At 39.1% G+C, this 15,992-nt stretch overlaps 1 long non-coding RNA gene across 2 annotated transcripts; it reads left to right on the top strand.

Moving 5' to 3' along the window:
- The first annotated feature begins 11,303 nt into the window (after nucleotides 1-11,303).
- On the top strand, nucleotides 11,304-14,674 carry LOC118168595. 2 transcript variants are annotated; one of them, XR_004751665.1, is made up of 3 exons: nucleotides 11,304-11,359; nucleotides 11,792-11,964; nucleotides 13,352-14,674. It is a non-coding gene; the product is annotated as an uncharacterized LOC118168595 (long non-coding RNA). The 2 variants fall into 2 exon arrangements; XR_004751666.1 differs by having other exon boundaries at nucleotides 11,310-11,359; nucleotides 11,827-11,964.
- Nucleotides 14,675-15,992: the final 1,318 nt, after the last annotated feature.

The following is a 15,992-nucleotide window of genomic DNA, read 5'->3' as shown; positions in this document are numbered from 1 at the left end:
TTTTTTTTTTTTTTTTTTTTTTTTTTTTTTTTTTTTTTCAGTGTATGTGGATATGTGGTGTAAAAAGAGCCAAGCAGGCAGGAAAGAGCTCCTTTTCCAGCAGTTACACACCTCATAGCAGCAGGTGGCTAAACCAATGCAGGTACCCTGGGCAGAGGATTACTACAAGGAAATCCTGTACTATTTGTTTTGTAAAGATTTTTTTTTTTCCTCCAGTGGTGTGGCTTCATGGAGTTTGGAAGTTGTCCAGTTCCTGAAATTTCTGATTTTTGCAGGATGAGTGTGGGATGAACATGAACATCCCCAGGACTCCAAGGGAACCTGTGGGGACATTGCCCTGCATGTCCCGCCCTCTGCAGTCTACATTTAGATGTCTTTGGGGAAAATGTCCTTGTGAGGAGAGGAGGTGGGTATCTTGGGGCTGAGGGAAGATCAGCCCGCTGGTGCTCTAGCTGGAGAAGGACAAATGCCTGGTATCCAGCTGTGTTTACAGCCTTGTCCCATGTTCTCTTGGCTTCTATGAAAACCACAAGTGGAGAAAACCTCCAGGCTCAACCCAGGAATTGTGTGCTTTTTTTTTGCATCAATCCCAGCTGAGGACTGATTGAGAAGCTGCCCCAGAGGTCTGCTCAAGTGCAGTTTCTCCCCTTTGGGCTACACATCACTTTGCTGTGCTCTGAGCTGCTCCTGCGCTTCTGTGCTGGTGAAGTAGAGGTTCAGCTTATCCCTGGGCAGGGCTCTGAGGGGCCAGGGATCTCAGTGCTGGAGAAATACCCTCTCTGTTTCTGCATGCACATCCTGGTGAGGACTAAAAGAGGTTTCTCCAGAGCTGTGGTGTTAGGCATCTGCACGCAACAGGCTTGTGAATAATTCAGTATATGGAGCTATGGCTCGCTTACAACATTAAACTGTTGAAACAGACAAATGGAAATAAAATAATAACTTGAGTTTAAACATGTAGGCTGCAGCAACTCAAGAATTTATTATGTTATCTGCTACTGTAGAGCAAAATTTTAAATGGATATGTCATGTCAGAGCCTTTTTATTATTTTTACTTTTTTTTTTTTTTTTTTTTTTTACATGACTGTTGAAGAACATACTACTGTGGAAGATATCAGCATTCCAGGCTTTTTCTATATTTGATTATAGCTGATAGCAATCAAAGTAATTTTACTGCCAATAATAATGCTGGCAGCAGCTTAATTTAATAGCAGGCTAGATCTTATTTATATCATTCTTCAAATGTTGATAACTTTGAATATAACTGCAAAATATTTCTTCAATGAAAACTTAAAATATGGGATATTTAATTTTGTGCCCTGGCCTCACTGCTTAAAAATGTCAGACTACACAAACACATACTTACACCACCTATTTTGCAAATGAATTTTCCATGAAACATGGGCTTTTTTCATGACAGTCTGAGAACTGCTGATCACTTTATCACTGTAAAGCATGTGAAGGCTAAAAACATGACAATACTTGAAAAATCAGTCTTCTGTGAATAATTTTGCACTTTGCCAAAAGTAAATAAATAACCATGGGAAAAATAAATCCATTAAGTGATTTATTTTTCCACATTCAATTTGCTTCCCTTACCTCGGTAGTTTCAGAACTGCATTATTGCCACACCAGATTACTACCACCAACTTTGATAACTACGTCAGAGTTACACCACTAGAAAGGACAGAGTTTTATCCCATTATAATTATGGGATTTATGCCACTAACTTCAGATGAAGTGGATGCACTTATAAAAAACAGCAGGTCTTGACCCACAGGCCATGCCATCTCTGAGATGAATGCTGTAGCTGTTAGTGATGTGGTGCATGAGCACTGTTTTTCTTTGATTTATTTAAAAATATTTGCTCATATATAGTCTCACAACCACTGCCACTGAGATCTTACTGACATGCCCATTTCTCTGTGCTCAGCACTTCCAAGTAGCAAGCAAGCTACTGGAGCAAGCAAGGTGAAGATGGGAATTGCCGAAATTTGCTCTGCTTCCCTTGTCTTCTAAATTTCTTGAGGTTTAACCAGAGCACCATTGAAATGGTCTCCTGTCCCTTGTAGTTTCTTAAACTCCATGAGCTAATTTTCTGGAAAATTTCATTCACAAACTGGCATCAGGTTTAAATGCTGAACAGGAATAACATGACATTTTCATGCTTTCAGAGCACTTTGACACAGCTGGATAATTCTGTGATAGGAGGTAATGTTATCCCCTGCTATGGAAGAAGAAGCAAAGCCAGAGGAGTTGCGTGTAAGATGCTCAGTGACAAACAGCCCCAGGTGACTCTGGGACTCCAGACCATCCTGGGGTTTGATGCCGTATTCAGGCATCCTCCCCTGGGCGAAGAGAAGTTCAGGGAAAAGAGCAGTCATGCTACCCATGCATACACAGGGTATGCAATGCTGGGAGATGTCCATAGTTGCCACCATTTGCCAATATTGCTATAGTAGAAACAGTACCATCCCATTGGTGTGAGCAGATGATGTAAACTTGATCAAGGAAAAGGCTATTTTTTATTTTTATTTTTTATTTTTTAACCTTCTTCTCCACTACCCTCTTCCCTCTTTTTTTTTTTTTTTTTTTTTTTTCAATTAGGTTTTTCAGATGACCTGCCTACAGTACCACCTGAAAAAAATGCAGTCAAAAACTGGAAAAAGCAAGGGAGAGCAACTGGTTTAGAACTGGGATAGAATCATACAATCATCTAGGTTAGAAAAGACCTTCAAGATCACCACGTCCAATCGTGAACCTTACCTACAGAGTCCCATCACTAAATCAGGTCCCTAAGTGCTACGTCCACACATCTCTTAAATACCTCCAGGATGGGGACTCCACCACTTCCCTGGACAGCCCATTCCAATGCTTGGCCAGCCACTCCATGAAAAAATTCATCCTAATATCCAATGTAAACCTCTCCTGGTGCAGCTTGAGATCATTTCCTCGTGTCCTACCACTTGTCTCATGAGAAAAGAGACTGAAACCCTCCTTGCTGCAACTTTCTTTCAAGTAGTTATAGAGTGATGAGGTTTCCCTTCAGCCTCTTTTTCTCCCGACTCAGTAGCCCCAGTTCTCACAGCCACTCCTCAATTCTTATTTTCTAGTCACTTCACCATCTTTGTTGCACTTCTCTGCACAGTATTGAGCAACTCAATATTCTTCGTGTGTGAGGGGCCCAGAACTGAACACAGTATTCAAGGTGCAGCCTCAACAGAGCCAAGCACAGGGGGACAATCACTTCCCTAGTCCTGCTGGTCATGTTATTTCTGATGCAGGATACAATGAGGAGTTACTTATGCCAGCATTGCCAGCAGAACTCCCATGTTGTCCTATAACCTGTCCCTGAGGTACTGAGCAGGATTTTTCTGGGGAGTGATTTGACAGCCTCTAGCCAGGATCTGAATGGTAGCTCCTCATGATAACACCACTTCAGATGTTAAAAGCAGCCAAAAGATCTCAAAAAAAAAGTTGACAGGAGGTGGGCCAGGGAGTGCAGAGAGCATGAGCCAGGGACAGAAGAACTGGAAACCTCGGTCAGTCCAGGGGATGTTTCTGCAGGTAGTCATCTCCCTTAATAACAGTTTTGGAGAAAGTGCACCCTGGTCTGCACTACCTGCTCCCAGAAGAAGTTTCTACCCATGTCCATCTCCACACCAGGATGATACACCTAAGGTGGGGAGGTCAGTGGGTCCCAGCTCTCATGCTCTCAGAAAGCTCTGCTAGACTTGCCTGAATACAGTATTCAAAAGCTTTCACCAAAATAAGTTAAAAACAAACAATACAAACATCCGTGTTCTCATTGTGGAGTGAATTGCTTGTCTGCATTAGTAGACTTTGTGCTAAAAGACAGAAAGAATTGTGGATTTATTTCCAAGATTATTAAATTACATATAGAATATGCTTCCTGAGTATTAGCAGAGTTTATAACTGAATTCATCCTATCCATGCTCTGGTTACGTCTAATGAGGATAATTATTACATGGCTTAACTATAATTCGGTATTGACTCTTTTGTGCATGAAAAGCTTTTATTGGCAAGCATCATCCTAGAGCTTCAACAAAAGACATCTTTAGCTTGTGTAAACATTATTGTTTGAAGGTCTCACCCTAACCTGCTTTAGGCTAAGTACTTTCTCCTCAATTGAGTTAATATAGCCAAAATGATATAAGGATGGGATTAGATACCGGCTTACACCACAGGGAAAAAATGAAAGTTGGACAGGGAAAAATGCAGTTAATTCCATTCTGTCAGCAGTGGATATTAAAGATTATTAGTTGGCACACTCAATTATGTGTGAATCACAATAGTAGTACTGTTACTTTTTGATTTAATTTTACAGGGGTAGGTAAAAGTGTAGGTTTAGGATCATCTGTGGTGATTATTTTTTGCTTGCAGGGATTTGAGGAAACATCTATGTGTAATAAAATGTCCCATTGTTTACACGGATAAATGTAAATGGGTAGAAGTGAAAAAGTCTGCCTGTCAGGAGTTTGACTGTGGCTGCCATTTATGAATATATTTCTTTAGGCAGTAACTAGTTATTCTGTTTAGTAATTGTTAAAATGATAAACCAACAAATATAGCTCTCTTTTTGCTGCTTCCCTCTGCTGGATAGAGGTAGTAGTGCTTAGCTTTGTGTCAGTCTCAACACCAACAGCCACCATAGTCTACCACCACCTTGAGAATGGAGAAACTGGATTTTCAGGGCAGAGTTATGTCTGAATCTTCTTCTGACACTCATGGTGAATTTTTCAGTCTTCAGGTTAATCAGCAGTCACAGAAACTCACAACAATATAAAGTTCTTGGGTCAAATAAGTCCCAGTCTCCGTGCCCTAGGCCCTAGGGTAGGCTGAGGGCAGGGCAAGGAGGTGTAGTGCACAAGTCTAATTAATTATTGAATTTACATGTTGAAATTGGAAATTGGTGTGTTTTGTTTGTTTGTTTGCTGGCTTTTTTTTTTTTTTTTTTTTTTTTTTTTTCTTTTTTTTTTTTTTTCTTTTTTTTTTTTTTTTTTTTTTTTTTAACCATATAAACCTCTGAAGTGTTGTTTGTGCTTTGTTTCTTTTTGTAGGTTTTTGATAACCGAAAGAGACCGCTGTGACAATGCACTTTGAATGCTTGACTGCAGTTCCAATACCAGTAACAACACTAGTTGAACTAGAGCATATATTTTAGGAAAAACAAACAAACCCAACCTTCTAATCTTGGTTTCCAGTTTCCAGTGTCAGAAGGCCTCCCACAGCATGGTGACATTCCCATGCCAGGGTCCCCTTGCACAGTTTACATCCCCTCACATGGCAGATGAGCCTCATTTGAAGATTTAAATACCCAGATTCCTCTTTCATCCACTGGATCTTGTACATTTTTTCTCTCCAAAACTGACAAAGCCAGTCATCATATGTGTGTGGCCTGTATGGGTACTTGATGTGAAGCAGCTTGGACAGCTGTGTAGCTGTCTGAGTGCCCAGACATAGGATTTTACAACCTCTCATTCACTTGTCCCATCAGTGCCCACTCCAGAGAAGGACTAGCACTTCAGAGACAGTGGTGGAGCTGATGTTCATCTGAATATCCACAGAGATCCCCAAGTCCCTTCAGAGATACCATTTCCCAGACTCATAAATGAAACCTACATATTTTGTGCTTAGATGTCTGACTTTTAAAATTGATTGCACTGAAACATGTCATTTAGGCTAAATTTACCAAGAAATTTAGACTGCTGCTCTATGTTCTTTTAAGAATTTTTTGTCTTAGATTTTACAGCCTGAACAAGGAGTTCCAAAATAATTTTCTTGTACATTTTTGTCACACACTGTCCTTCAACCAATAGTTTATTATGGCTGGAGTCATCCTGAGCAGTTGCTTCTACTACTGATGTTAATGCCAAGCAGGAGTGTAGATCCTATTCAAAAGAGAATTCTCTTCTATTAGCATGCTAATCCAGTGTCTTTGGTCTAGAGACATGCACAACACTTTGGATCTTTGAGTTAAATCCCTCAACTACAGCCAGCTCTCTGGTCTACCAAGCTTCTGCTCCAAGTGATCTTCAAAGCAGCAAGCTTCAACACCCTGTGAAAAATTGGAGATCTATTGTACAGGAGGAGTGAAAATCACAGCTAGAGAAAAGACCACTCCCAATAGCTTTGGTCCCCATGACAACAGAGAATGTCATGACAGAACAGAAGTTCCTGGATGCTCCTGGGAAGTAGCCTAAGCTTTAGCTGGGTGGAACCATGTTGCAAGTTTCAATAGCTTTTGCTATTGAGCAAAATCAATTTTCCACTGTTCCTACAATATTTATCCTGGGAAATAATGGTCTGTTGGTCTAATCCTAGTGTGAACTCTAAGACTCTTTGTCTATATCTTGTCCCTAGCCGTCAGTTTATTCAGTGCTTCAAGGGTAGGGAACACCACAACCCAGAAACACTTTGTTCAACTGAAAAGTGGGGAAAAATAGGTTTCCTGGTCTCCCAAGTAATCAGTGAAAGTCCAGAAATATTGGTTCAGTATTATATAAATGCATAAATGCATTAAGTATTTACTACTGTTAAATCCCCTCTCTATGCCTCCTTTGTAACTGGACATCCAGATAGCTCTGCAGTAAGTTTAATTCTCTGTTTCCAGAAGTTGACTCATTCTGTGCCTTGGTGGGGTTATCACATTTCTTCTTAAAACTTTTAATGTAACTTTGCCTTAATACCCTGTTTGGAAAACTTACACCAAGACTGAAATCTCCAGATGGGTAGGAAGGAACTTTTTTATTAGGCTTAACACTCTCTAAGTTTTTTTCCTTGATTATTCTCCCCAGGCACCAGAGGGTGTCCAGTATTATAGTTAACTGTGCCACAGTATCATTGTGCTCTTCAGGTTACCACTTCAAAACACCACAAAATCTCTGTTGACATCAACTGGAAGGGAGGATAAAGGCTGCACCACAGCAGCTTGGACCCTCATAGGTAAATGGAGCAAATGAGGAGTTTTGAGTGAATGAACCACACATTTGGAGTCATGTTCACATTGACACTCCATGTTGATATGGATCTGGCTTATCATGTCACATAGATTAAATGTATAGGAGCAGACTCTTGAAATTTAAATAAGTGACCAAAAAAACCCCAACTCATTATCTCCTGGGTAGTTTTGTACATGATTTTAAGTATCTGGTGTTGCTCTCCCAGCAGCACGCAGAGTGCTTTGGTTTTAGCAGGGCTGTGGTGGTTGCTGATCAGGCCAGAGAGCTTAGAGCTTCCATGTCCCAGCAAGGACTTTTGCAGAAATCAGGCCCTGGGAAGGAAGATTTTCTCAGCAGGTGCAGGGTATTGCTTTCTGTTGGCACAGCAATTTTGGCTTGGCTAAAATATATATTTACTTTATGTAGCTTTGAGTGTAATAAGAATGCTAGCAAAAACCACTTGGAAAAGGAAAAAAGGAAATGCTAAACCTTAACTCTGCATTCTCAATTAAATGATTACTCCTTCAGGATGAAATTGTTCTTGATTCTTATTGTAAACCTTTCAATTTCTTACATAAATATCATGATTATATTTACATAAATAGTTGCACCCTGGAGTACAACAATCCTATTGTACACAAAAATCCTATTAAAATTTTCTGAGAGAAGAACTTTCCTGGTTTGAGCAATGGTCTGTTATGCATGAAAACAGACCTTCTCACTCCTTTCTTCATTCAGAGCCAAATCATGTTTTTAGATATGTGCACCCAAATACAGCACTGATCCCTTAGAATTCAATCGTAGGCTCCAGTATAAGAAAGCACATTTGTAAATGAACTGTTGATATTTCAAAGCAATATAATGCACTCCTGCATTTTTTGGAGGCTGATTATGTGCATTTAGAGGTGACATAAAAAATCTACCCAAAAGTATTTGATTCATCTTTGAAAGAAACAGCTGCAATCTAGTCTTCTACCTAAAGAAACTTTGATCCAAAATCTAAGCAAGAAGGAACCTCTGTCTTAATTCATCTCTCCAGCATTTTGCTGCTCTAAAGAAAAAACCTTACAACAAAATCTAGATGAATATTTTCCCCCTCCGTAGAGTGATGTCAGCATATAAAGCTTTAGTTTTTAAAATGCGATGTAAAGTAAAATATGGCCCAGTGTTCCCTCACAGCCATTTGGATCAAGAGGCATATATCACTGTTTGATCCTAATTGCAAAGCAAAATTTTCATAAATAGTGTTAGATAAGCAAGGATTTTTGGATCAGTAGCTGTTTATTAAATCAGAGTATTCACACTGTAGAACAGCATGTGGATGCTGACTGCAACTGTGACTATGCTGACAAGTTGGTTATCGATCCTGCTACTGCATTTGTTTGTGTGCATTCTTATATAGCAGGAAAAAAAATAATAAAGTTTCTCCACAATCAAAGAGTATTTGGAGGATATGGAGTGTATAATAATATTTATGAGTATGTCAGGAGTAATCGGTAGTGGTCCTGATTGCTGAAGTTAAACAAACAAACAAAATACTAATCGAGGATTTGACTCAGAAAGATCAACCCTTTCTAATTCTCAGGACCTCTGCATACATCCTACCAACTTTGTTTCAAAGTAAGATAAAAAGTAACTTAATAAGGAGCAAATGTATCCTTTTAATTAAAAACCCCTCTATTTAGCTAATACTCTGAAAACATTGTTTTAAAAAATGAAGTCAAAACCTTTAGAAAGTACAATAACAAGATATGTCTACAAAATAATCCATTTCCACATTAAAAAAAAAAAAGAGAGAGAGAAAAAGGAAGAAAGAAAAAAAGAAAAACAAACAAACAAACAAACAAAAAAAACAAACATGAAACCTCATTCCCAATAAGTTTTTGTTTCACCAAAATTACAAATTTGGCAATCAGAATCCAGCTGAGAAATGTAATCCAAACATCTAGTGAATGATTTTCCTGGTATTGTCAATTAGCTGTGCAGGAAAGATACCTTTGGGTAGATCCTGTCATGACAGGGAGTGCTCACAAGGGTCCTAAAGAATGTTGTAATATTTTGAAACCAAGCTGTTGTGTGCACAGGAATAAAAGTAAATGAAGCAAAGGTGGTAAGAAACATTTGTAATCTGAAATGCAGGGTTTGAGATGCACAGCAGGCAGTAACCATAGCAGGTGAGCAGAGCTAATATCCCATGCTACTGCAGTCTGGACGCACCATCCAAATTATTTTGTTGAGAGCTGACAAGTCTTTGATTTTGAGAGCGATGGCTAGCGACAATATATTTTTTATTTCCTGACGCAGCATGAATCTAAGAATGTTCCTTATTTCATATGGGAATGATTTCAGGATGCTAGCGACATAACATTCAGGGAATGAACAGTCTAAAATTTCTATAAACACCAGAATCAAGGCATTTATGAGTTTTAGTAAAAATTTTATTGAAGTCTGGTCATGTTGGCATATTGTGCATTTTAAATGTAAATTAGATTACTGGCAGTAGATTTAATTTAGTGGTAAAAATGTAAAGAAAACAGTTGGGATACAGATGAAACAATAATGTAGCTGTTCTTTAGTTAAGAGAACAGTGAAATCCAGAAACAAATGGTGTTTGGGAATATTTATGGTAGAGGAAACATGCTGCATACGATTAACTTCGTCAATTTTATGCAGCACAGTAGTTTTTGTTCAGCTTTGAAGAATATTTTCTGATAGTGAACATATGATAGGGTGAATGGATGGCTCTGAAGATTTACAATGGAAACTGAAATCCTTTCATCTTCAGCTCACTTGTTAAAATGCAGCCCAGGCTGTGAGAGATCAATGCTGATGGCTTTGTGTGTACAACTTGTTTGACATGACACCAGGTCTCCTCCTTTCTTCATTACAATGTTTCATGTTCAAAGCCTGTGTGACTAAAAAGGACCATCCCTCTTGGTATTGCACAGGCAGTTGTAGGGGAAATCCACTACTGGGGTGTGGGCAGTTGTCTTCTCACACGGCTTTGTCCCATAGTTCTGATGGGTGGCCCTCACTGCATTGCTCTTCAGAGACAATACACTTGCTTATCAAGCATGTCATAGTCACCTTTCAAAAGCTTCCCTATCTAACAGAGGAAGTTTATGGTGTGGGCAGAGAACAAGCTGTTTAATTGGACTATAAAGAAGCTTCAAAATGTGAATGTATAAGAAAGCAAATCTCATTTACCTCAAAGATGTGACTGTACTGGAGTGTGATGATATTGCATGTACAGCAATCAGTGCAGCTTGCAAATGGTTAGACTGGTACAGCTAAATGAAAGTTTAAACACAGATATTTAATTAAGTCAAATCTGTTCCAGGCCTAAGGCTATCAAAAAGAATCACATTCTTTACACACACCTCAGACATACCCAATTTCCCCATTGTTATTTCTTCTGTAAATTATGAAATGGTAGGAAAAAAAAGAGGGCGAAATTAGTGAGAAGTCACCCTCCCATACCAAGCCACAAGGCTAAAGAGACAAGTGTTAGAGTATTGTCTTGTGAGTAACAGACATTGAGGTTAAAATCCTGTTCTGTGATGAAATAAGCTAAGCTCCCTTTGGAAATGAATGGTTGGAGTAGCAAGAGCCTCCCCTTAAGAAGATACCAAAACAAGGCTTGGGCAAAGCCCCTGTGGAGGAGGAGGGATGCTTTTTATTTTTATTTTTGGTAAACCCTCTGGGGTGTTGCCTGTTTCTCTATGTATTGACCATAGTTAGCACAACTTCTGCTTGATTTTTTACGTAGCAAATTCTCCAACAGAAAATTTAAAGATGAATACATCTTCCAGTTGTTTGAAAGGATGGGCTGGAGATGGTGGGTTACAAGTGCACCTTGAATGAGTGTTGTTCAGGAACTGCAGTGACTTACAGTGTTAAGAAGCTCAAAGTCATGCAGAAACACAAGTAAAATGTGAATAAAGTGAAATTACTGGTTGATGATTTTCTGGGAATAAGAGTAACTGCATGTTGTACAGAGCTTCTGAGATCACAGTGTGACCACAATAAGTGTTCAGAAGATGATAATAACTTTATTGGCTACATCGACTAGCTTCTGCCAGATCCCAGCCCTGAAAGACGAGTCTGTAGTCTATCTGTGCCTGCACTCTGCTCAGTGCCTTGCAAGCCAGCGCTGAAGAGAAACCTGCCCTGACTGACAGCAACAGAGTGTTTGCTAGTGAGTTCCCCAGCTGCTGTAGATGCTCAGGTGTTTTGTATTCTTGAACATCCTTTAAAAGCCATGAGGGAGGAGAAGGGGGGGGGCGCAGAGGAGTGTTATAGCAAGAAGTTTGGCAGCATGCTGAGAGCAGGAGACAGTATACAGTTAGGGGACTTTGAAAGTGAAAGGTTTCTCTTGCCTTTAGCAGCCATTAGAGGTATCCTTCTGTTATAACTTTTGAAGCTATTGATTTTTGAATGAGCTAGATTTGTAATGAAAAGTTGTATTTTTTGGTACTTTTTGTTATTTAAAACTTATAGACAATCTAAAGAAAAAGAATTAAGAAAGGAGTTCAAACAAACTCTTCAGTTTGTTTGAAACCCTTTTCCCACAGGATTCATTGGTGGTAGAACAATTTCCTGATCAGAATGAGAAACAAACATAAGATGTCATGAAAAATGATAGAAACATCAAATGAAATAGGAAGTTCTAATGCAAATCATATTTGACCTCACTCTTTTATAAGAGCTCTTCATTCTTGTGTCTCAGTGAGTTAGCACTGCATGTTGTTGTAGGACTTCAGAATTAGGATTTTGAAGCAGTTGAAAACAACTATTACTTAAGATATTAATTATGGTTATACTTTAAGGTAAAAATGTGTGCTTTTTAACCTTGATGAGGTAGCGTGATAGATGCATGATGGGACAAGATAGCACTGATGGTCACCTGGAACTGGTTTTGCCTTTGGATGTGTCATTCTTGTTATTGGGACCCATGTCAGAGCAGCATCCTGCTCCTCCATTAGCAACACTCTTCTCTTGGGTGGGCATAGCCTTTACATGCCTTACCACTTCTCTTGTGAACTGGTTGGTTTTTGGGGAAAGGCTTCAAGTTTGAATATCTCATGTTTCTTCCCTCCAGTTTCCAACTCTGTACTTGTTATTGATCACAACTTTAATTGTTTTCTGTCATGTACAAATTGGAATTGTTTTGGCAAAAGCCTTCGACACCTCCTCTCAAGTGGGAAGTTCACTGCAGTGGTTAAACACTAGCTGGAGATTTGGGAGACTGAATTCAGTATTTTGCTCTCCCATTGTTTTCTATATGCCTTTGGCTAAATCACTGTAGGAGGAGGAATTCATCTCATCTAGCTTCAGCTGTTATGAATTAGGCGTCTAATCTGAGTTTGTCTATGCTCTCTCTGTGGTCAATGGAGGGAGACAGGCACCTCCAGGGGGTGACTCATCCCTTCCAGAGGTGTCTGCTCTATCCAGTGATTATGGGAAGATCGGGCAACTAGCTGAGATTCATACACCTTATTTTCTGATGTGTGAAATAATTCAAATTGAATTCCACACTTAGTCTCTATTTTCTGGCTCTTACACACACACACACACACAAAATGGAATCCATTAAGTCCATTAAAACAATACAATACTATGTGGTTATTCAAATTACACACACAAGACCAATCTAGAAAGGACTGAATAATTTTTAGACTAGACTTTTTAAAGACACTTAGGAGTCTAAAGGTGTAGAAAGATGCCTCCTAAGCTTTTAAAACTCCCATGACCTATAGGAATTAGGAGATAATTAATCGAAGATCTCAGTAAATGCCTATCGGTGTTTGAGGTATATAAACACCTATAAAACCCTGTCTCTAGTATTATTAGGGAGAGCACTATACTAAAATACCTACAGGTCTCCAAATGGTATTTTCCCCCCAGCTTCTGTGCCCCTGGCCGGTCCTGCTTCCATGCTCCACAGCTCTTGCCCCTGGCAGCAGAGGTAAGCTTGGATGAGGAGCATATGTGACACATAACACTCCAGCTCTCCCCTGCTGGTGGATAATTCATTAGGATGAGAGCTGTGGCAGGGTTGGGGAGAGAATCAGTGAATCATAACCTCCCCTCCTCTTCAGCTGAACTGTGTGGAAACTTGGCATAGTAGAGAATCTCATACATAAACCATATTTTATTACTTGGAGCTGACAATTCAGCTGTGACTGTGGAACTGGCAAGTTATAGGCATAACACAGAAGATGTGAACTTAATTTGTCCTTTCTTTTGGGCTGCTTTGCATCTCTCACTCCTTGTTGAGTGTCTCAATCAAGACCAGCATGATAAGAGTTAATGCAAGGTCTGGGAATGAAAGTGGTGGAACCCTTCCTCCCTTCTGATTCTCCCTTTCCTTTCCTTTATGTGAACAGACTCGCTCACCATCCCCAAGAGTGCAAGAGGCAAAGGTGAGAGGAAAGCTGACAAACAAGGAAAATAATCCCTTTGCCCACCCCTAGTGGAAACTCTGTTAGCTACAACATGGCAGCTGAGAGAGAACAACTTAACCCAATCAAATCTCTTTTATTATGTTCCTGTGTTTATTTTTCTGCTGTATTTATGACTTTGCATGTTGTTTTTGGTGTGGAAAGGACTCTAAAGCTGTAGATATGTGTTGTAATTATACAAATTCCTCTGCATGGAGTCTGTTAAAAAGATTGATCTATTTTTATGAGGACACACACAAATACTCATTTTGATGGACCTCATTGGCATTTATTGCAAACCTGCCACTACTAAAATTTAAAGCCAACCTTGTAAATTTTATGGAAACTACATGCTGCAATTATTAGCCCGAAGACCTCCTGTCTCGCAGGAATGAGTCAGATTTTGCTTTCCACGTACACTGTGGTTTACACCTGAAAGAGATTAGTGGGGACCACCAGTAGCTTGAAAACATAATCTCCAGTATTTTGTTTCCAGTTTAGCTCTGAAAGATACTCCAGGTGTTCTCATTAATTAGTCATTGTAAGTCACTGTGTCACTATTGTGCACAGAACAGCTGTTTTCTCTGTGCACTTTTTCTGCAGGAGTGTTTTAAATTAAAAGTTGTTTTATATACTTTTTAATGTTTAGAAACAATTCTTGTGACTCATGAAAATGAACAAAAACAACCCCTAACAAATCAGTTTAGGAGGACAAATTCTTGAGTATTTCCTGTTATGGTGTAACTTTACAGAGTTCTACCTGAGTGGATGATACAGCTAAACATCATAAGCAGATCTTGCCATTTTTTTTCTGTGGCAAAATTCCCACTAATATTAAGAACTGGCTATAAGTATTATAGACTGTACATGTTATACTTCCCCCATTAACTTATTTTATAGTGACAAACACTAAGGTGGACAGAGATTAAGTGGATTAAACCTACCAATCCAACTAATCAGAAGAGAAAAATAAGATTAAGGATAGCTGAATGATAAGTCTTAATAGTATGCAGAGTATAAATACTACTTTGTATTCTTTGTATCTGTATACTGTCCTACACACAGTCTTTTCTAAATCTTTATTCATTGCTTGGAACCTGTAAGTGAGATGGCCTGTTGCAAAGGACAGTTCAGTTGACAACAGGCAAAACATTATTAAAGAGGAGAACTTGGGAAGGATCTAAGAACCATGAGTTATGTTTATTACATGGCCTATTATGGCTGAGACTTTAGAAAAAAAAAAAAAAAAAAAGATGTCAAGCCTTCTCATCCTTCATTTCAAAATAAGCCTTTGTTTTTTGTCAGATCATTGGACAGCAAAGTAGAAGAAGGAAAATATATTTGTGGACCCTTCATCTTGGTGGGATCCTATCTCTTTCCCTTAGAGAGTCAGTGCTGTTCTCCAGAGCTCCTGACCCTGCACCACACTGTTCTTAACTCAGCAGGCCTGGCCGTGTCCACAGTTGCATCCTTTACTAATGGCTATCCATACATCTTGAGACTGCTTTCGATTGGCAGAGCCTGACCCTTTCTGGCCTTCCAAGTAGAAAAATTCAAACTTCCTTGTTTCAGAGTAGACTCAGAACTGGTGCATGCCAGAAGGCTGATTGCAAAACTACCACCTGCAAGTTGCCAAAAAAAAAAAAAAAAAAAAAAAAAAGACCAGTATCTGTTTGCAGTTACATTGACAGAAATTTAAAATAAAAGAGAATTTCTAAGCTTATTTAAAAAAAAAAAAAAAAAGAAAAAAAAAAAAAGAAAGAAATCACAAGAAAATCAGTGAGGAAAAAATTGCTTAGAACATTAGAGTAATACAAAGTTTGTTGCACTTACTTTGCAGCATCCAGTTTGGGTTGGTTTTGCTGGTTTCAGAGAAAGTATCAGAAGAGAGAACTTTTCTAAGGCACAAAAGTAGCTTATCTTGTCAGAAGCCCTCTTGTTAAAGAGATGCAATCTGATGTTGCCTTTTCACTACTCTGAATCCTACCCAAAAACAAGAACTCGAAAGAATTTGAGTTGACCAAACAAATGAATGGGAAGATTCTCAGAAGTAAGTTGGGTAACAGGGAAAAAAGGTGACATGGGGTATTTGTGAAGTTATGTAGTGGTTTAGCCCTGGTAGGCAGTTAAGAGCCTCACAGCTGATCACTCACTCTCCCCAGGTGGGATGGGGGAGAGAACTGGAAAGGTAAAAGCAAGAAAACTCATGGGTTGAGATAAGGACAATTTATTAAGTAAATCAAAAACTGTGCACACAAAGCAAACCAAGGAATTCATTTGCTATTTCCCATTGGCAGACAGGTGTTCAGCCACATTCAGAAAAGCAGGATTCATCTGCATAATAGTGTCTTGGGAAGACAAACACCATCACTCTGAATGTCCCTCTCTCCCTCCTTCTTTATTCCAGGTTTTATTGCCGAGAATGACACCATGTGGTATGGAATATCTCTTTGGCCAGCTTGGGTCAGTTGTCCAGGCTGTGTCCCCTCCCAACTTCTTTGGTACCCTCAGCCTCCTCAAAAAAAATAAAAAAAAATAAAAAAAAAATCTGGTTCTGTGTAAGCATTACTTTGCAACAACTAAAAAT

The sequence above is a fragment of the Oxyura jamaicensis genome, chromosome 5 (genome assembly GCF_011077185.1).
Source record: "Oxyura jamaicensis isolate SHBP4307 breed ruddy duck chromosome 5, BPBGC_Ojam_1.0, whole genome shotgun sequence".
Lineage (NCBI taxonomy): Eukaryota > Metazoa > Chordata > Aves > Anseriformes > Anatidae > Oxyura > Oxyura jamaicensis.
This window is presented reverse-complemented; position numbering and strand designations above follow the sequence as displayed.